The sequence below is a fragment of the Macaca thibetana genome, chromosome 9, assembly GCF_024542745.1.
Source record: "Macaca thibetana thibetana isolate TM-01 chromosome 9, ASM2454274v1, whole genome shotgun sequence".
Taxonomy (NCBI): domain Eukaryota; kingdom Metazoa; phylum Chordata; class Mammalia; order Primates; family Cercopithecidae; genus Macaca; species Macaca thibetana.
The window spans coordinates 26,999,116-27,020,546 of record NC_065586.1 but is presented as its reverse complement, the minus strand read 5'-3'; the positions used below and the strand labels follow the sequence as shown (position 1 = coordinate 27,020,546).

General features: G+C 42.0%; 1 protein-coding gene and 1 pseudogene across 1 annotated transcript in view; one reads left to right on the top strand and one right to left on the bottom strand.

The window, feature by feature from the left end:
• RAB18 (RAB18, member RAS oncogene family) overlaps positions 1–21,431 on the bottom strand; it is a 539,744-nt gene that overhangs the window by 167,652 nt on the left and 350,661 nt on the right. The window lies entirely within an intron of this gene.
• On the top strand, positions 962–14,961 carry LOC126962206 (protein FAM210B, mitochondrial-like; annotated as a pseudogene).

The window sequence follows — 21,431 nt, the reverse complement described above, 5'->3', positions numbered from 1 at the left end:
GTTCTTCTAAATTTACAGTAGCATCTAAAATAATGTCAGGAGTTTCACCTTTGACAGGATGAAAAGCTATACTTTGATTCCATAAAAAAGGATTAAAAGTAACCTATTATTAGAATTAACTGCTCTTTTATTTGAAGCATCTCGTGACATCAGTGTGGTAGTGACATTATTTCACAGTGTGAACAATTCTCTTTGGGGTATTCCAGACAACCTCTTACAGCTACCACTTAATTTTTTTCTGAGAAGAATTTACAATCTAAAGTGAACAAAATTAATTTAGAGAAACAGTCGATCTAAATAAACGTGAAACCTTTTTTGCAGTGTAATAGGTACACGTACTTTGCATATCTTCATGTTTTACATTGTTTACAGGCATAGGTTCCTTAAAATAACTATCACATGTTCAAGTTTATGATAACACTTTTTTAGGAGACATATGTCTTCTGTATTTATGTGGTCAGTGATATCACAATAGACCCTTAGTGGATGAGGCTATAAACATTTTACATAGGCTATGTATTTATCATCTGCTTTCTTGAGAATGGAATCCAGTTATGTGTTTATTTTCAAACCGAAATGTACTTTTTTAGATCATTTCTACTGCAAGGATTATCGCAAAAAATGTTACAAACAACAAAATAAATACGTCCAGATTTTTTCTACACAGAGTCACTCTAGCGAGGTCTTCTTTGCCTGCATTTGTTTTCTTGCACTTCACCTGCAATTTCCCAGGTGTCCCTCTGACCATTCCACATGGCCTCGAGCATCTCCCAGGCCCTAGCAAGGACCGTGGCACAAGCAGCCGAGGTGAGCTGAGGTTGAGCTGTGGGAGCACCAGGGACCGCCGCTGACTCTTTCGCCTCCACCCAAGTGCGGAAGGATTCTGCTGTCGCAGGCTTCGGTGTCATCGCACAACCTCATTACAGCCACAAGCACCCTGCGTGAGGCCAGTGACACTACGATGCTAGGTAGGTTTGGAAAAGAGGGTTAGAAGCCAGAAGTGAAAAGGGGACAGTATTCAAATCCATCCTAGATTATTCTGAAGGCAGCAGTTAGTTAAATATTCTATTTTATTTTAAATGAGAAAACGTCACTATTCGTGTTAAAGGGACAGGGAGTGGTTCAAGAGCCATAAACCCAGACTGCGCAGGACAAGCAAGTTATGACGTTCTAGGACTTCGACAAAAGGAGGTTGTTGTCTTGTGTTATTTCGAGGTACTGATGGGGCAAATGACGTTTCTGTTGTTACTGGCAACAACAAAGACTGCGTTTTTTGGTATTTGTCCCACAGCCTCTTTTGAAAGAGCCTCTTCCACCCTTTATGCTTTTTAGGAATGAATCCAGGCTTGACTCTCAGGGTTTAAAGCTCATGAGCTTTCTCCTAATCCATGTCCCTGTAGGAAATTTCATCAGGAGCCTCCACTTACCTAGTTACATGGCTTGAAAGATGATCCCAATTCTGAAATGAGATGCCACCCTGAGCAGAGGGCCCAGCCAACATGTGCCCAGATTCCTGACCCAGGGAACTGTGAGATAATTCATTTGTGTTGTTTTCAGCTGGTAAATTTGTGGTACTCAAAAACCAATGCAACTTTAAATAAATATATCAACTCGAATAAACTAATTTTATTTATATATGTGTACTTATTTGTGTATCTGTGTATGTGCACAAATGTCGACAAAGAGGCTGCCCCTAACAAAACTCTAGACAGGCTTCTCTGAGCTCTTTTTTGACTAGGCCTCATCTTTGGTGTGTTCTCCAGAGCCCAGTTTTAGCAAAGGCTCCTGCCGAGTTGGTTTTGCCGGAATCTCTCACCCTTGTTATCTGATCCAAGTCCCTATTCCCCAGCATCCCCCAAGTGATTATCTGATCACCTCAGCTTGCATTCAGCAAGAATGTAAAGTCCATTTAGCCAGAAATCCTTCACCAGAAGTAGTTTCCTGTGGTTTGTGCGCGTTTTTAAATATTTAAAAGTGATCCATGCTTTATACGTGGTTCTAAATGCTTCTGTAAGATCTCAGATTTCTTTTAGTTTGAACCCTTCATTTATTGCTTAAGCAAGTGGGTGAGGGAAGTGTGAACCCCGCCTGCCTTCTCTTAGCTCTCCCTCACTGAAGATGGGAACGCAGCCCTCCGCAGTGGCACCTGGGACCCCTGGTGCAGTGCCCAGGTGACATTCCTGTGGAGAAAAGCACTTTAGGACCGGTCTGCAGACACCCTCTTATGAATCTTCTGCTTTACCCTGAAGCCTGGGAGAAAACAAAGGGGAAAAATGTGAGAAGAACTACGCTGCCCTTCCCGAATAGAAACCTGTTGGGCAGAGGCACACGCAGCTGAGGACAGAGCTCAGCATTTTACGTTAAATTTGCACATAGTTTCTGTGACCTCATTTGACAGACTGTTTTTGAGCTCCCTGTTGCAAATGTGTCTATTTTCCTGTTCACTTAAACCTAAGGGAATACTCACATCAGCCACAAGAGGTGACTCTGTTGCACTATTGCTCCTGTATTCTCTTACGGCTGTCACAATGACACTGATATCACACAGAGACATGAACCTGGACGTAGGGCAGGGTACGTGCAGAAGAAGACTGTGCCATGGTTAGCCCAGCACTCATTCAATCAGCTAAAATTGTGATAAGGGAAAATGAAACACATGTCAAATACTACATTCAAGGTATCCAGAAGTGAAAATGGGAGAATCTTGACAAATTCTTGATGGCAAAGCCACATTGCTTGTGTCATTCACAGTCCTTCTCTATGATCTGTGTTTATGGAGTAGATCTATGTGTAGCCTCTCTTACGTAGAATAAGGTTCAATTGAAGGTGACAGAAAATCCCAAAAATGATAGTCCTTTAGGCAAGTTAGCATACTTCTTGCTCATGTAAAATCAGGCAGAGGCTTGGCCATTCAGGCGTGGCAGCTCTGCTTCATGAGCCATCAGAACTCCGCACTCCCCAGCTGTGCCCAGGGCATAGCTCACTTACTCATAGTCACATACGGCTGCTGGAGCTCCAGGAAACACAACTGCATCCCAAGCTGCAGTCATGAAAAAGGAGTAGGAAAAACAAAAGACCTCCTCCCGTAAGGAAAGTCCCTGGAAGTCACAGGCAAACAGTTCCGCCTCTACCTCACCTTCCCAACTTTAGTTCCATGGCCACACTGACCTGCAAGGGAGGCTAAGAAGTGTAGTATTTACATGGATGTTGATGTTATCAACTGAATATGTGGGGCTTTAGTAACTAACAAAAAAATGAGAATAAATATCAGGAAGAAACTAGGATTTTTAGACACACAAAACACTCATTCCGTAATAGTAATGACTCCTTTTTAAGAAACTATTTTACATTAACAAGAACAGACTTGGGAAATTCAACAGAACACTGAGAAGCATAAGAAAAGGTAATTCAAAGTAGGAAAAACGTTAATAGATTAAAAATATGTGAAGGGAAACTCAGAAAATTTAGTCATGAGATAAATGACACAGGCCGGGCGCGGTGGCTCAAGCCTGTAATCCCAGCACTTTGGGAGGCCGAGGCCGGTGGATCACGAGGTCAGGAGATCGAGACTATCCTGGCTAACATGGTGAAACCCCGTCTCTACTAAAAATACAAAAAACTAGCCGGGCGTGGTGGCGGGCGCCTGTAGTCTCAGCTACTTGGGAGGCTGAGGCGGGAGAATGGCGTGAACCCGGGAGGCGGAGCTTGCAGTGAGCCGAGATCACGCCACTGCACTCCAGCCTGGGAGACACAGCGAGACTCCGTCTCAAAAAAAAAAAAAAAAAAATGACACAAAAGAGCACTTTACATCAATTTACTAATTTTCAAAATTTGAATTATGCCAAAATTAGTGGAAATGTATGTGGACGTGTTCATGTTTTATCTCAAGGATTCAGACACACTTGGAGATTTTCTTCATACTTAGTGAAAATAATTATGCATATACTTTATGTCCCAACCATCAAATCCTGGGCATATTCCCCTGACAAGAAGCCATGGAGGACATTTTCAAAGCTCTTATTTGCAACATTTATTGTACTGCAAAGTATACTAAATTTAGATGCCCTTTACCTGGAGATTTTGTGTATAAGACATGGCTGTATTTATTGTATACATTTATATTTATATACTATATATATTTATCTATATATATCATAGCTTTTATAAATAATTTCGTATAAATGTGCAGGTGGCAAGAGGGCCCAATGGTCCCTCGTATAAATGTATTTGCATCTGTTTTTTGTTTGTGTGTGTTTATTTTCTGGCTGTATTTGTTTTATAAATTTATATTTATAGATGTATATATTTTTCTCTATATATTATAGCGATTACACACAACTTCGTCATGCTGTAATATAGCTATATTAACTGTATATTCTATATGAAATAGATATATGTGCACATATATGCATATATACATAAATACATACAAACAAAGCACTATGGGTAGGCCTCAAAAGCAGTGGGTGTTTACCATCTGCAAACGGGCCATATAATGTGGCTTTCTGGCTCCCTGCCAGTAGGTGGCAGTATTGCCCAACAGCCAGGAGTGTAAAAGTACGTGGATCTGTTTGTGGGAGGGTGTGTGTCTTTGTGTGAGATTTTTGGGTTATGTTTAGTGTGTGTGTGTGTGTGTGTGTGTATCCACATGCTTTGGGGTGTATAATTTATATAAGAATATACATACATATCTTTATATTTGAATATATGTACATACGTACATCCATATTTATATATAAATCTATGTGATTATATATGTTTACTAAGTGATACATGTTTTTAAGTATTAATTTACATATCTAGGCTTTCTTGTTCCTGCCTGGAGGCACACCACCACAAAAAGACACAGCTCTAACAAGTTCCATGCATAAATATGTATGTTTTAATTTTTATGTATATGTTGATGCATATATTTATATATGTTCTCTATTTCTTCATATATTAAAAATACAGACATGGATTTGTGTATGTTTGTTCGCGTCATGCCTTAGCTGGTGCCCTGTGTGTGGGAAGCACTCCAGACCGGCAGAGCGCACCGCTCCGTTCTCCAGAGCAGCAGTTTCCACACGCTGAGCCCCACCGATGGTTTATCCCCCGGAGAGTGGAAGGCACAGCTGTTCCATCTGGTTGCTACCTCCCTGAGCTTCAAAAAACAGAAGAGCTAGGACTTTCTTTTGGGTGTAAGGCAATACAGTTTTCAGCCTAGACTTGGCGACCCAAATTCTGTGCAGAAAGCTAGCGCTGCTGCTGTCCCAAAGCCAGATGCCAGGCCGGGAACCTCAGGGCTCCCCAGGGACTCCCCACTTGTGCACGTGCAGTTCAGCCTCTTAGGACGGACCTGCGTCACCCACAAGCTGGACCCGAGTTCTCTGAAAGGCGTCATCCATCCCCTGTGGATGGCCACATCCAGCATCTGCCTCTGACCTGGTTTTCCTCGTTTGCCACCTACACCGTGGACCAGAAAGTTTTGTCAAGCCAGAACCATTCCATGATTCTCAAAGTTTTGGGTGAAACCTCAAGCCTGCGGGTTCCCAGGTGTCTTTTTTTTTTTTTAATTATTATTTTAGATGGAGTCTCACTCTGTCGCCCAGGCTGGATGTAGTGGCGCAATTTTGGCTCACTGCAACCTCCGCCTTCCGGGTTCAAGTGATTTTCCTCCCTTAGCCTCCTGAGTAGCTGGGATTACAGGCACCTGCCACCATGTCTGGCTAATTTTTTTGTACTTTTAGTAGAGACCGGTTTTCCCCATGTTGGCCAGGCTGGTCTTGAACTCCTGACCTCAAGTGACCAGCCCGCCTTGGCCTCCCTCCCAGGTGTCTTTAATCCAAGTGTTCTCCGGGTCTGCCCTGGTTTCTCGAGATGCAGCTGGGGCCTGCCATAACAGGCTCACACAGATCTGTGCAGTCTTCAGTATAAATTGGGGGTCACTTTCCTGGTCCCCAAATGCTCTCAGGAACACTCAGAGCCATCCTGTCCTGGCCTCGATGTCCCTCTGGCCCGAGTCCCCCTTACCCCACCCAGATTCATGCTGCACCCAGTGACTCCTGTGTGTTCAGAGCTAGCCTGTTTTCATCCTCCTGGAAAGCCTCCCCTCCCCCCACCCAAACCGGGACGCCTCTCTCTGTCACCACCTCAACTATCAAAAAAGAGTCACTGTCCTGACTGACAGCTTCTGGATAAGTGGGCAGCTTTCCACTAGAAGACGATGGCGCTTGGCTGGATCTGGTCAAAGGGCCATGTTCGGGGTTTGTCATTTGTGGAGGCTCACACAGAACTGGCAGGAAAAGAGCCTCTGGGCCTTTTGTTTCACTCCACTGCCAGCCTGTGGTAAGGGGGCCCAATGGCTTCTTATATAAATGCAAGTGCATCTGTGTGGATTTGGGGTAACATGTTTGGGTTATGTTTATTTTATACATAGAGACTTGTACATATACACCTATATATATTTGTTCACATACATTTTTCTATATATATAATTACACAAAATATTTACATTCACTTATGTATATAAATATGTCTATATGTGTGTGGATGGATAGACAGATAGACAGATAGATAGATAGATAGATAGATAGATAGATAGATAGACAGACAGACAGACAGACAGATAGGGAGATAGGTTTTCTTCTTGCCTGAATGGAGAAGCACCACTATGGACGGGCAGAAAGCGCTACACAGTTTCCTGTATAAATATATGTATGTGTGTGTATATATGTGTATATATGTGTGTGTGTGTATATATACACGAATATTTACATGCTGATACATATATTCACATGTTACATATGCCCTTCTATCTTTAACAAACACACATTTCTGTGTGTGGATAAATCTATTTCTTGCTGTGTCTTAGCTGGGGCCCTGCATGTGTGAAACACTCCAGACCGACAGGCTGGGCCTCCCTGTTCCTCCAGAGCAGTGATTCCCAAAGCTCAGGCCCCACCCAGTGTTGATTCTCTGGCCCAGTGGGAAGGTGCAGCTGTGCATTTGACTTCGGGCGTCAGGGCCATTGCTTCCCTCGGTGTTTGGGGGAAGTCACGCTGCTGCTCTTCGTCCCCAAATGCTCTCAAGGGCACTCAGTGTAGTCTCACTGTGGCCTGCCTGTCCCTCCACCCTGCGCCATCTTACTGCCCCTGCCTTTCTCTGCTCCCAGTGAATCCTGAGGGCTCAGACTCTTCTTTCTCTCCATGGAAAGCCTCTTCTCTACTCACCAAACTTATCGTATTGCCCCCACCTGCAGTGTTCCAAAGAAGCCCAGCTAACCTGATGCGCAAGTTCTGGGAAACTGGCCATTTTTCCCAATGGAGGGTGATGGCCCTGGGACTGCCTCTTGTTAAAGGGAGATGGCCAGGTGTTTCCCATCCAGGACCGGTGACATGGACATGGCAGGAAAGGACTCCTGCTGGCTTTAGGGTTCCCCAGGCTGCTAGTAGGTGGCTTGAAGGCCCCAGGGGACCAATGGCCTCTAATATACATGCAGGTGCGTCTGTTTGTAGTACGTGTGGGTTTTTCAGTGAGTTTTGGATGTTTATTTTATACATATATGTTTGTATTTATACATTTATTTTAAATATATTGTTTGTATTTATGTTTATTTTAAATATGTGTTTATATATAAATTTATATATATAATTATACCAAATATCCAAATTTATTCCTTCATAAGAATATGTATATTTTATGTTTTCTAATCACCTGCATGGAGAAACACCAAGGTAGACTGGTGGAGAGTGCAGCAAAGATCTACATGGACACATCTATATTTTGATTTATATGTTGATACACATGTTTACATGCTACATACTCCCTTACACCTTTACATGCAAACACATTTATGTGTGTGAATATATTTATTTCTAGTTATATCTTAGGTGGTGCCCTGTCTGTGTGAAACACTCCAGACTAGCAGACTGGGCTGCACTGTTTCTGCAGATCAGTGATTTTAAAACACTGAGATCCACTGAGTGTTGATCATCTGGTCACGTGAGAAGACGCAGCTGCACGTTGGACGTCCAGATCAGAGATATTATTTCCCTTGGTGTCCGGGCCAGCTTGCACTCACAGTTTTGGAGATCGACAGAGAGTGCTGACAGCTGTGTTGGCATGAATGGGAGCGTCCAAAGCCTACGATAGCTGATCGCATTAGGTGTTCTTCCAATCGAGTTCCACCTGGTCACTGTCTCCCTGAGGGTCTAATAACAGAAGGCATCATCCATTTCTTTGGCTTGTGCAGTCATGCATTTTCCAGCCTTGTTCTGGCAAGCATGAGCCAGCCAAGAAGCGAACAGTGTGTGCGACCCGAGGCCTGAGGGCTGTCGGTAGCATCCCCACTTGAGCAAGCGCACTTGAATCCACCACAATGGACCGCCTCAGCCACAAGCTGGGCCCTGGCGTGGGGACGGGCATTATTCCTCCAGCTGGGAAGGTAGTGCCCAGCACTCTGCCACTGAACTGTTCTTCCCTGTCAACCACCTACATCGCAGGCCAGGGGGTTTTGTTAAGCCAGACCCCTGTTTCCCTGCTGTTCACACTAGTGTGAGGTCTCAGGCTCACGGCTCTCCTGCTGCCTTTCATCCAGGGATTCCTCAGGCCCATGAGACCCTGTCCTAACAGGCTTTGTCAGTCTGTGTAGGCTTAGGCATCCAGAAGCTCTCAGGGGCACCCGGCCCAGTCCTCCTCTGGCCTTGTACCACCGTAACACCCCCGCAACTGCCCTTCCCCCAGCGCATTCTGCAAGCTCAGACCCAGCATTTTCTCTTCTCCCAGGAAAGCCTCTTCTTCACCCACCAGATGTGGGACACCATTGGATGCACCCACCTTATGTACTCAAAACATGGGCGCCTAGTCTCATTGAGAGGTCCTGGAGGTGTGGGCAGCTTTTCCACTAGAGGGCAATGGCCGCTGGGCTTGCTCTGGTTAAAGGCCAATGGCCAGGTATTTGCCAACTGTAAAACGTCTTATAAAACTGGGTTTTTTGGCTCCCTGTGCTGCCACAAGGTGGCAGAAAAGCAGTGTCTCCCTAGGAACATGGAAGTACATCTCTGTGTGTGTGTTTGTGCGTGTGTGTGTGTGTGCGCATGTATGTGTGAGTGTGTTTATGTGAGATGCTCCAGTGAACATGGAAGTGCATGTGTGCGTGTGTGTGTTTATGTGAGATCCTCCAGGGAATGTGGAATTGCATCTGTGGTGGCTGGGGGGACATGTGTGATTATGTGAGATTTGGAGATCACGTTTTTTAATAAATATATTTATATATACAGAGAAATACATGCTCATACATGTAACTACATGTAGTATCTATAGTTATATATACATAAGTTGCCTCTCACCTACATGAAGAAACACCACCTCCGACTATAAGACAGCATCACATACTTTATGTGTAAATATCTCTATTTTAATTCTTGACTTATATGTTTACCATATATTTACATATGGTATATATTTCTTTATATATTTTTAAATATACACATATACACATTAACGTGTGTGTGTATCGGTTTATTTCTAGTTATATTTTGGCTGGCGCCCTCTATGTGAAAAACACTCTGATTGACAGACTGAGTCACACTGTTTCTCCCGATCAGCGATTTTTTTCTTTTTTTTTTTTAGCAGAGACGGGATTTCATCGTGTTAACCAGGATGGTCTCGATCTCCTGACCTCGTGATCCACCCGCCTTGGCCTCCCAAAGTGCTGGGATTACAGGCGTGAGCCACCACGCCCGGCCCCGATCAGCGATTTTAAAACCCTGGGCTCCCACCGAGTGCTGATCTTCTGATCCAGTGGGAAGATGCAGCTGCACACCGGACTTCCAGCGCCAGGACCGTTTCCTCCCTTCGTGGCCGGGAGAAGTCAGTCTCCCACCAAAGGAGGTCAGAGAGCGTTGCCTGGATGTTTTAGGGAAAATGGAGATTTCAAAAGACTGTGAGACCCAGTATAGTTCATTGGTGTTTCATTCCAGTCCCGTCTCGCTGCTACCTGCCTGAGCTTCTGAGAACAGATGGGGATACTATTGGCTAGCGCAGTGAAGTAAATACACGTATTTCATCTCACTTTTAAAGGAACCTCTACCATCTACCCTCTCTGAGGGCTGCTGGCTGTAAAGTATGAGCTCTATAACAAGACCTCATTTGCAAGCCATGTCTTCTCTTCTCTCTTATAGCCTGCCTTGCCACCATAACCTGATTTTGCCATAACTTGTTTCTGGCCATGCTCTGAGCCCCCATTGTTCATGGCCTCTAGATGGTAGCTATGCTGCTAAGCACTGTTGGAGGTTGGAGTCATCGCTTTGTGGTTCTCCCTTGTGCGCATCAATAACCCTGCATGCCATTTCTCCTATTAATCTGCATTTGGCCAGTCGATTTTTCAGTGAAACTTTAGACCACAAAGGGGAAGCATTCCCTTGTCCTCTATCATTTTGTGGCTGTGAGCAGAACACTAAAGCCTGCTCTTCCAGAAGCTGCAGCCAAAGGAACCCAGGACCAGAGCAGCTGGCAGAAGAGTACGAAATTCTTACCAGCCAGGCTGCTGGCCTCTGTGTGGACTCTGTTTGAGCAGATGGTGAAAATTGTTGCCTTTTCTTTCTCCATAAAATCTTGATGAGTGGAAGAAAAAGATTTGTGTGACTAGTCATACGTGTAGTGACTCTTGTGTAGTCTTTGGCATGAATAATCATGTTGTTTGATCCCTTTTCCTCCTAGAAATAGTCTCTCACTCTCTCGCTGTCTTTCTGGGTTGTGCTGTCATAAAGCAGGGCACCTCAGAATAGAACAGGGGTTCCGAACCCCTAGAAACCCAATTTCGAGCCACTTCTAAGAGTGGTTAGATTTATGGCTCTGATCAGACTGGTGTCTATTCAAGCAAACTTTACTATTTGTTCCACAAATAAAACCACATGAAGCTCCCCTCTGACCTTGTTTCATGTCCTTGAGAGCTTGGCTTTTAACCAAGTGGGAGCACTCTTGGTTGCCACCATCTGAGAAGTGTGATATTTGGGTCACATCCAGTGGCCAGTCTAAAACTGGCTGGGGACCTCAGACATGCAAGATTTTAGGCAGCACATTTTTTGTTCCAAATGTGTCACGCTCTCAGGAGAGTTTGTCTTAAGAAGTCCTATCCCTATGGGGCTTATGTCACATCAACTCTTGTTGCCTAATTAGTACTGAAACAGTACACTTTCAGGAGGGCCTCCCTAGCACCGCAGATTAAGGTGTCCGTGACTGGCAGTCCCCCACTAACTTGTGGGTTACTGGAGGTACTGTGTGCAAAAACACCATCCTTAACCATCTGTGGCAACAAGAGCTCTTGCCATCTTAAGCCTATTTCTGAGAGTAAATTTTTTGAGGATCATTAGGGCTGCCTCATCTATGCTGTCTCCAGGAATATCTTTTGTTTATATGGTTAAAGTTATTTTAAACTGTAAAATTGCCTTGTGGGCTTTTCATGACCAGGCTTGTTGGACTGAGTCACGATTGAAATAAGTTCACCATTGGAAATTCTAATCATTAGTGGTTAGAAAACCGATCCTTTATGTTAGAAAGACTCCTAAATTTAGAAAAAGAGATCTTTTATTCTAAACAATTGCTTCATTTGTGTTTACGGAAAGATTAATTTAAAATAAATATTCATAGTAGTTTCATGGCTATACTTAGAAATTCTTTTGACAAAATTAAAGGGCGAAAATCTGGCCCAAAGCAAAGTTTAAAGTTGTCGTATGCTCCGAGTGCCTGCTGTGACTCTCCTGCAGAATTTGCAGTGCCGGCCACTCCACCTCGCAGTCCGGTTAAAATTCCAGACTTCCACTGCCATAGCCTGGGTTTGATTCCTGGTGGGGAATTAGTCACTTTGGTTGGATATTTGTGTGATTTTTATCTTTTGGGGGACCATTTGTTACCCATCCTTTTCCTTCCCATGGACATATATATATATATATATATATTTTTTTTTTTTTTTAACTTTTATTTCAGGTTCAGTGTGTGCATGTGCTGTTTTGCTACACGGGTGAATTGTATGTCACTGGGGTTTGGGGTACAAATGATTTCATCACCCAGGTAGTGAGCATAGGTAGTTTTTTAACCCTCACCATTCTCCTCCATTCCCTTTTCAAGTGGGTCCCAGGCAGTAACAAATGCTGGCGAGGATGTGGAGGACAGGGAACCCTTGGACACTGTTGGTGGGAATGTAGTTTACACTATGGAGAACAGTTTGCAGGTTCCTCAAAAAACAAAAAATTGAGCTAGCATGTGATTCAGCAATCCCACTGCTGGGTATACATCTAAAAGAAAGGAAACCAGTATATCAAAAAGATATCTGCACTCCTATGTTTGTTGCAAGACTGTTTACAATAGCTAAGATTTTAAAAGCAACCTAAGTGTCCATCAGCAGATGAATGAATAAAGAAAATGTGGTACTTAAACAAAACAGACTACTATTCAGCCTTAAAAAGAGTAAGAACCTGTCATTTGTAACAACATGGTTGGAACTGGAAATAAGTGAAATAAGCCAGGCACAGAAAGACAAACATCACATGTTCTCACTTATTTGTGGGATCTAAAAATCAAAACAACTGAACTCATGAACAGAGAGCAGAGAAGGATGGTTACCAGAGACTGGGAATGGCAGTGGAGAGCTTGGGAGGTGGGCATGGTTAATGGGTTAAAAAGGAAAAAAGGAAAAAAAAAGCTCAGAAAAATAAATAGGACTTACTATTTGATAGCGCATCTGGGTGACTATAGTCAACAATAACTTAATTGTACATTTTAAAAAGACTTAAAGAGTGTGACCGAATTGTTTGTAACTCAAAGGATAAATGCTTGAGGGAATGGATACCCCATTCTCCACGATGTGCTTATTTCACATTGCACATCATCAACACATCTCATTAATCTTATAAATATATACACCTACTGTGCACCCACAAAAGTTTGAAAAATAATCAAATAAAAATAGTCTAATCATAATTTGCAAATACCAGCTGTTTTCTGTCACCACTAAATCAGTCTCCATTAAATACAAAATATACATAAAGTATGTATAAAGCTTATATATATTTGCTATTTCTGAATAAAATAAAATCAATCAATCAGCTACATCTTATACATTCTTACAGGGATGGAGGTATTTAAGAACTACCTCTACTAATCCTAGAAATGTTTCAACTCCTGTAGAAAAGATAGAACAGCTATCAGATTAATTTTCAAATTATACTAGAGAAACTTCAGAGAACAAATTTTGTGGCATCATACATCAAAATTAAACAATGACATCAGTGAGAATTACATACAATTAACTTAGGGACAGTTATGGATTGGTTTATGGTCTTGGATAGCCATTATTTCCACACAAGTAAAGCTCATGACTCAGTAATTATTTCCTCTTTCCTGAACAGATTTGGCCCTGGTCAGTTCGTGACCCAGAATTTTTTTTTCCAGGAAACAGCACTTATTCTGTCTATTGATCCACAGATAATAGACTCTGCTCACAGATTGAAATACAAACTACCCGCCTGATTTCTTTCTGCTGCCAGGACAATGGGCTCAGGTTTATGTTCACAACAGCCAATGAGTGCATAGAGGTCTGAGTATGGGCCTGCGATCCTGTGACTTTACTTCCCCCGAGAACTGCAACTGTCATCTCACCTGTGGATACAAGGACAGTACATATTTGATGACTTAAAGTTATTTTTTAATAACTTTGTCTTAGTTTCCAGTTACCAGAAAAATGACAACTTTCTACCAAGCATCTTCAAAGACATGAAAATGGGAGAGGCTCTGTTTTTCCATGATCCCTGGAGGCAGACAGGGGTTCACATGGAGAGAACAGGACATGCTGAGTCTGAGACATAGGAGACTGACAACAAAGCACGTGTGTCTTACCGGATTCCGCGCTTCCCTGAGATCTGCCTCTGCTGAAAATCTGATTTTCAGTTAACCCCCAAATTCCTGAGCCAAACTATTAGTGAATTGTAAATAGATGGGACCACACAAAGACCTTGAGAAGGAGGTGTCAACAGGTTACAGTGCAGAGAACTTAAAGACAAATATTAAAAAGGAAAATAGGGACAAAATAGTGTGCTTCAATGCAAATTAACATTAAACTGTGGCTCATATATAGCCTAGGAAATGTATTTTAAGATCATTTACCCCATAGAGAGAGACATGCTAAATTAAATAATATTCATAGAAGAAACAGAACATTTATTAAAGATTTGTTTTCCACACAAGAGAGCACCAAGTTTATATTGTCCAAAAGAAAATTTTACTCATGAACTAATTAATACACCAATGATTTAAAAGTTACAAAGTAACTTAAATGATTTAAAAGTTACAAAGTAACCAATCTTCCCAATAGTTTTTAGGAAGGATATGTAAAAGTGATACGGGCAGCGCCTAGCTGTGCGCCACGGCCGTGTTGCTGGCGGGGCGGGGCCCGGCAGGCAGAGTGGGCGCCCGGGTCCGGCCTTTTGCCACCTGGCTCCTGGGCGCGGCCACCCCCTGCGCCCTGCCGCCCCTGACCCTGGTCCTGCTCCCGCCCAGGCCAGATGCCCAGCTGCTCCGCCAGCAGCCGTGACCTCAGCCAGGCCACGGAGACAACAGGCAGTAGGGTCAGCCGCACAGAGGAGAAAAAGCAAAGCAAGTCACAGCAACTGAAGAAGATTTTTCAAGAATATGGCACTGTTGGCGTGTCGTTGTACACTGGAATCTCATTAATCTCCTTGGGCATATTTTACATGGTTGTGTCAAGTGGTGTGGACATGTCTGCAGTTCCGCTGAAACTCGGATTTAAAGAGTCCCTGGTACAGTCAAATATGGCAGCAGGTACAAGTACCTTTGTGGTGGGCTATGCAATCCACAAGCTGTTTGCGCCAGTGAGAATCGGCATTACCTTAGTCTCTGTGCCCTTGATAGTCAGATAGTTTTGCAAAGTGGGATTTTTTTAAACCTCCAGCTGCAAAACCTTAATGAACCCTTCAGTCGTAGGCACCGAAACCCTATTTCTTCTAAATTACACAATTTGGATTGGTTTTAGGGTTGTAGGATTTCTTTTGGAGGGGTAGGGGGCTAATTGCTATGTTCTCATGGATACATAAAACTCAGGCTTTTGAACAATTTTAATTTTTTGCTTCATAGATTTTGTGAATGCTATTCATTATAGGACTAAAATGTCAGGAAGATACCACAGATGGGTTAACATCTCAAGACAAAATAGTCTGCAATGTGCCTTCTGGGAGATTTTTGGCAAGGGTCTGTCTGTAAAAGTTCCAGGGCGTTAATCTTGGCTCAGGTTCCTAAAAAGCAATGATTAATTTAACTGGCTTTTGAATATCCCCTTCTGCTTATATTTGTTGTCAGCTGCCCACAGTTTAATATGCAGCGTTCTGCAAAACAGCTGCCAGTGCTACAATCAATGAAGCAAAACTTAATATGTATTCACAACCTAAATTAGTATCAATACTTTGACATTCATTACATTTGTTTTGGGGGAGGGAAAGTATTTCTGGTATGTTTCATTGATCCCCAAACACCTTCCAATCTGGACATGATGGGGCTGATTCCAGATGGTTTTTCTGAAATTTTATTAAAGTATGTCAGCGTCATTTGTTTAGGTAAAATATGAAAAGTCTGCCGAGTAGCAGTGGCATCACTTGGTTCCTGATGCCCATGTTCCAGATACCACACATAAAACAGCTAAGGCAATCTTAGCTTTTCTTAGACAACCTTTATCTCAAACTTTCAGACATTCCAGAATTGTCATGATATTTACACTGTCTCATTATTTTGAGTTAAAAATCCTGTTCAAGAAAAGGAAATTTTGTATCACTTCCTCAAAAGGAAAATTCATAGCACTTGTCACAAATGGAAGGCAACGATGAGATAATACAAGCCAGGGAGGGGCTTGTATTACACAGGCAGGTGTAGTTAGTCAACCGAGCCCGTTTTACCTAATGAAGGGCAGGTGTGTTAGAGAGATTAGCTAAGAGTAGAAAGTCAAGCACAGAGGCCGGGTGCGGTGGCTTATGTCTGTAATCTTAGCACTTCAGGAGGTTGAGGCAGGTGGATTACTTGAGGCCAGGAGTTTGAGACGAGCCTGGCCAACATGATGAAGCCCCATCTCTACTATAAGTACAAAAATTAGTCAGGCATGGTGGCACACGCTTGTAGTCCCAGCTGCTGGGGAGGCTGAGGCAGGAGAATATCTTGAACCCAGGAGGTGGAGGTTGCAGTGAGCCAAGATCGCACCACTGCACTCCAGCCTCGGTGACAGAGGGAAACTCTGTCTCCAAGGAAAAAGAAGAAAGGAAAGGAAAGGAAGGAAAGCAAGAAAGACAAAGAAAGAAGAAAGAAAAAGAGAAAAAGAAAGAAAAAAGGAAAGGAAAAGAAAGAAAAGAAGAAATAAAGAAAGAAAAGAAAAGAAATCTGAGCATAGAGCCAAACTGAGACACTGGCACCTCCTCCTTGTAGTAGTCAGGAGCAGATGATTGAAGTAATTCTGTCCTGTGGGGTTCAGCGTCATGCAAGCTCCCCCTGGGCCATTCTCTGATGCAGAGCACTTGCTCCACACTCTGGGAACCCAGATTAACCAGTCTGCCCTGTCACATAGTTGAAGGAGTTGCATTTATCTTTCTGGCTCCCAATTCCTTTAAAATTATATTTGCTGCAGAACCTCCACAAGGCTAAATAAAATAAAATCACATTTGCGACCATCAGAGAACTGAAGGAACTATTAACTGGCTGTCCTGGTTTTGCTGAGATTGGGCTGTTGACAGTAGTTCCTGGTTGGCCCCCAGTTACCCATGTCAGTTACCTCTGTTAACATTTCCAAGAATCTTTGTAGGACAATTCTCCACTTGCAAGGTCTTTAAAGTAGAACTCTTCCCCCCCTCTTTTAAGACAATTGGCCCATTGCCAAAAGGTTTTACTGTCTTAAAGCTGGAACTGTCTTTCTGAGATCGAATTCCAAGGACTCCTCCACAGCTAAGTGAGCTGCCTCACACCAGTGTTAGGTGATGCTTTGTGTGGACGAAACTGAGCATTTTCATCTTGTGTTTAAAGCAATTTGTTGGCTTCGGCTCCTCACCACTTTCTATACCAGTCTCCCATTCACATCCCTAGTAATGCTTAGGCAAAAAGAAAAAAGAAAAAAAGAAGAAAGGAAGGAAAGAAGAAAGGAAGGAAGAAAAGAAAAGAAAAGGAAAAGCTGATGGTGAAACCTACAGGTTTAAGGGCTTAAATCTCAAACTTTGTGTTAGGAGTAACGGGAGTGTGCTGAGAGGGCAAGCAATAAAATGAGTCATACCAAAAAGCCACATTGCTCTCTCCTAAGCCCTAAACCCACTCCACTCCTGAGGCCAGTGGTCCAAACAGAAAATAACTGGAGAAGACAAGGAGGTCAAAGGATCAGGGAACTAAGCATTACATGAATTCACCAGCAAGATGTACAGAACACTTGTGTTTACATTGTTTTTATGGAACTAGCAGAATAAAACTGTTCTATTTTAAAAATGAAAAAAATGTGATAACTTTGTTTGATGCCATATAGACTATGCCAATATAGATAATTAGAGCATATTAATATGAAAGTAAAATTTTTGAATGCTAAAAACCACTGTGCCAACCCATTAAAATATTAGATCATTAGGAAATCCCTTTATACCAGAAACGCAAGTAAGAGTCATCACATTAGGAAACTCATTAGCACAATAAATTACGTTAATTGAATTAATGAGAATGTCTTGTGTTCATGTTCATAGATAGAAAAGAGATAATGCCAAAATTTTAAACAAGATTATTTTAAATGATTCAATTAGTATGGAATTGGTGCAAAATATTTCTTTAAAACATAAAAATAGATTTGTATCAATGAAAATTAAGACATTACATGATTAGGCAGGATAAGCATTGTTAAGACATCAAAGGTACTTTAATTAATAAGTTGATTTTATGGTTGCGTAGTATTCCATGGAGTATATGCACCTTTACAAGGGCGTGGATGGAGGTGGAGACCATTATCCTTAGCAAAGGAAGGCAGGAACAGAAAACCAAATACAGCATGTTCTCACTTGTAAGTGGGAGCTAAATGATGAGAACACATGGACACATAAAGGGAAACACACACACTGGGCCTGTCGGAGGGTGAAAGGTGGGAGGAGAGAGAGGATCAGGAAAAATAACTACTGGACACTAGGCTTAACACCTGGGTGATGAAATAGTCTGTACAACAGCCCCGCCCCGCCGACAGACATTTACCTGTGCAACAAACCTGCACATCCTGCACGTGTACCCCCGAGATTAAAATAAAAGTTAAAAAAATAAAGAAAATAAAATAAGTTGATTTTAACTCCGATATAGATTCCATCTGTGTTGAGGATATAGAAATTGTACTGTAAGGAAGAGCAAACAAATTAAAATACCCATGAAAAGTCTCAAAATTAAAAGAGAGCGACTTCCCTTTTAAAATATTGTAAAGACTTGGAAATTAAAATTGTGTTGTGTTGTTTCATCATTAGTCTGAAAGACCAATGGAATACAACATTGAAAAATGGAATAAAACATATAGGAAAATGTGCAATGAAAGCAGGAGTGTAGAAAGAAGAGACGAAAGCTTGCTGCGTCTCACTGGGCACTGAAGCTCACAGACAGGCAGCAAGCTTTGTTTCTCACCACATGTGCTTTCTGCAAGTTTGGCATTGCCACATGTGCAGGAAGGACCTTTAACATTTGAGCAAGAACATTTGGGGGCTAATATCTGATTCATGTGACTTTTTCTGCCTCAATATTCATTGTAACCTGTTCTCATAGCTCACAGTATGTTTCCTGCTGAGCTAAGATGTTACCGCCATTAATAGAGCTGTATTACCTGCACCTTTCCCCTTTCTATGTTTGGGAACCTTGAGAACAGTCACACATCATTGTGGTAATTCTTTAGTTGGTCACTTGCCTAGTGAAAGACTATCGGGGGGCTCCTCTCCACACTGGGCCCACAGGGGGAAAAAAAGCTTGTGAAGAGTTCTGAGACAGAACACTGCCTGGGGACAGTGAGGTGGGTCACTTCAAGGTACAATATTCTTAACTTATATCCCAAACTGATGCAAACAGAAAGTTCCACACGCCTTCAGAAAAAGAGAGAGAGAAAAAAAAACATGATTGAAACGTGGAATCATCTTTGGTTGTGAAAAACACTATCTTCGGCCGGGCGTGGAGGCTCACGCCTGTAATCCCAGCACTTTGGGAGGCTGAGGCGGGCGGATCACAAGGTCGGGAGATGGAAACCATCCTGGCTAACACGGTGAAACCCCATCTCTACTAAAAATACAAAAAATTAGCCAGCCGTGGTGGCGGGCGCCTGTAGTCCCAGCTACACTGAAGGCTGAGGCAGGAGAATGGCGGGAACCCGGGAGGCGGAGCTTGCAGTGAGCTGAGATCCGGCCACTGCACTCCAGCCTGGGCGACAGAGCGAGACTCCGTCTCAAAAAAAAATAAAAAAAAAGAAAGAAAGAAAAGCAGAGGATGTGCTAAAATCAAAATTAACAGATGATCTATGTCTGGAATAAAAGTGGTTATTTGTTAACAGATGCTGGTGAGGCTGCAAAGGAAACTCCTATTCACTGTCACTGGGAATGTAAATTAGGTCAGCCACTGTGGAAAGCAGTTTGGAGATTTCTCAAAAAATGTAACAGAGCTACTAATTGACCCAGCAATCTCTTTACTGGGAATATACCCAAAAGAAAATACAACATTCTACCAAAAAGACACATGCGAACCTCCACACGCAGCACCTCTATCTAATATAAAAGTTAGCATTATTTCAAAAAGTGTTTATTTGTGAAAAATTTTCACCCATGGTAGGGATGAAGAAGAACATTCTCACTAAGGTCAAGAGGCGCACATCCAAAGGCAGCCCCGGGGACAGGGCTGGGAAAGCCAGCAGCACCAGCGTCCTGGGCACATGCCAACAGGTGTTGGCTGAAGCAACAGGTGCCCTGGGGAAATGGAAAGGAGTTACTTAGACACAGTTGCTGATTCTTGAATTTCCTATTTTTCCCAGGATGTCTTTATCATTTTCTTACCCTCCTGTCTATGTTTAGACACATGGCCCTAGAGGTGACTTGTTGGCCGCAGAATGAAGAATTCATCACTGTCCTTTGGTCAAGGTAGAGGGAGTTATGTAATTTCATAAACTTTCCATATCTGATGACAGCAATCAAAAAAGAACTGAACAGATGGAGAAGATACATTATATTCATGAACAGGAAAACTCAATATCCTCAGGATGTCAATTCTTCCCAGGGTACAGATTCAATGCACTTCTAATCAAAATGGAAGCAAATTATTTTATGGACATAGAAAAAGTAATTCTAAAACTTACATGGAGAAGAAAAAGACCTTGAATAGATAACACGATATTGAAGTAGAACAAAGCTGAAGGAAAGACAGGCACTACTCAACTTCAAGACTTACTGAAAAGCTACGGTAATCAAAGCAGTATCATATCGATGAAAGAATAGACAGGTTAATGAAACAAGACAGAGAGTTTAGAAATAGAGACACATCAATATATGTAATTAATCTTTGATGAAAAAGTAAACGCAACATGGTGAAACAAAGATTGGTTTCTTCAGAAAGTGGAACTGGAACAACTGAATATCCACATGTAAAAAAAATGAATCAGATCTTACCCCCTCATCAAAATTAAGTCAAAATGAATCACAGACCTAAATGTCAAATACAAAACTCTAAAACATCTGGAAAATAACAGGAGAAAATCTAGACTCTCTTGGGTTTGATGATCTCTAGAAAAAAAACACCAAAGTTACAGTGTATAAAAGAAATAAGTTCCTGATGGAATATAGATTAAAAATTTTTAATTTTGTATAAAATGAGAAAAATACCAGAAGAAAACATAAATGCCTATTTACACAGATACATTTTTATGTTGACAAAACCTTTCTAAGATGCTCAGAAACAAGCACTGTGAAGGTTAATTTAGAAAAAAAAAAAAAAAAAAATCACCCTGCATATGAGAAAAAATAAAAGGCAGCATACTGGTAAAATATTTACTATACATGTATGTGCATGTGTGTATACATATTAGATTTAAACATCTTCATTTTATACAGAATTCACTCAAATCAACAAAAAACCCTCTAATTTAAAATTGGGCAATTTAAATCAGAGATCTAAATTGCAGATCTAAAAAAAGTACTTTGCCTCTAATTTAAAATTGGGCAAAGTCCTTTTTTAAGATCTGCAAGTGACCTATGCACACAGGAAACAGTATTTAGTGTTCCTGGTTAGAGAAGGCATTTAAGTTAAAAGAGGAATCAAATGCTGTTTTCTATCCACAAAGTTTGTGAGGATAAAGAGCAGTGATATTTATATTGCTGCTTAAAGTTTAAGTTGCAGATGACTTTCGAATAGACAATTTGGTGGTA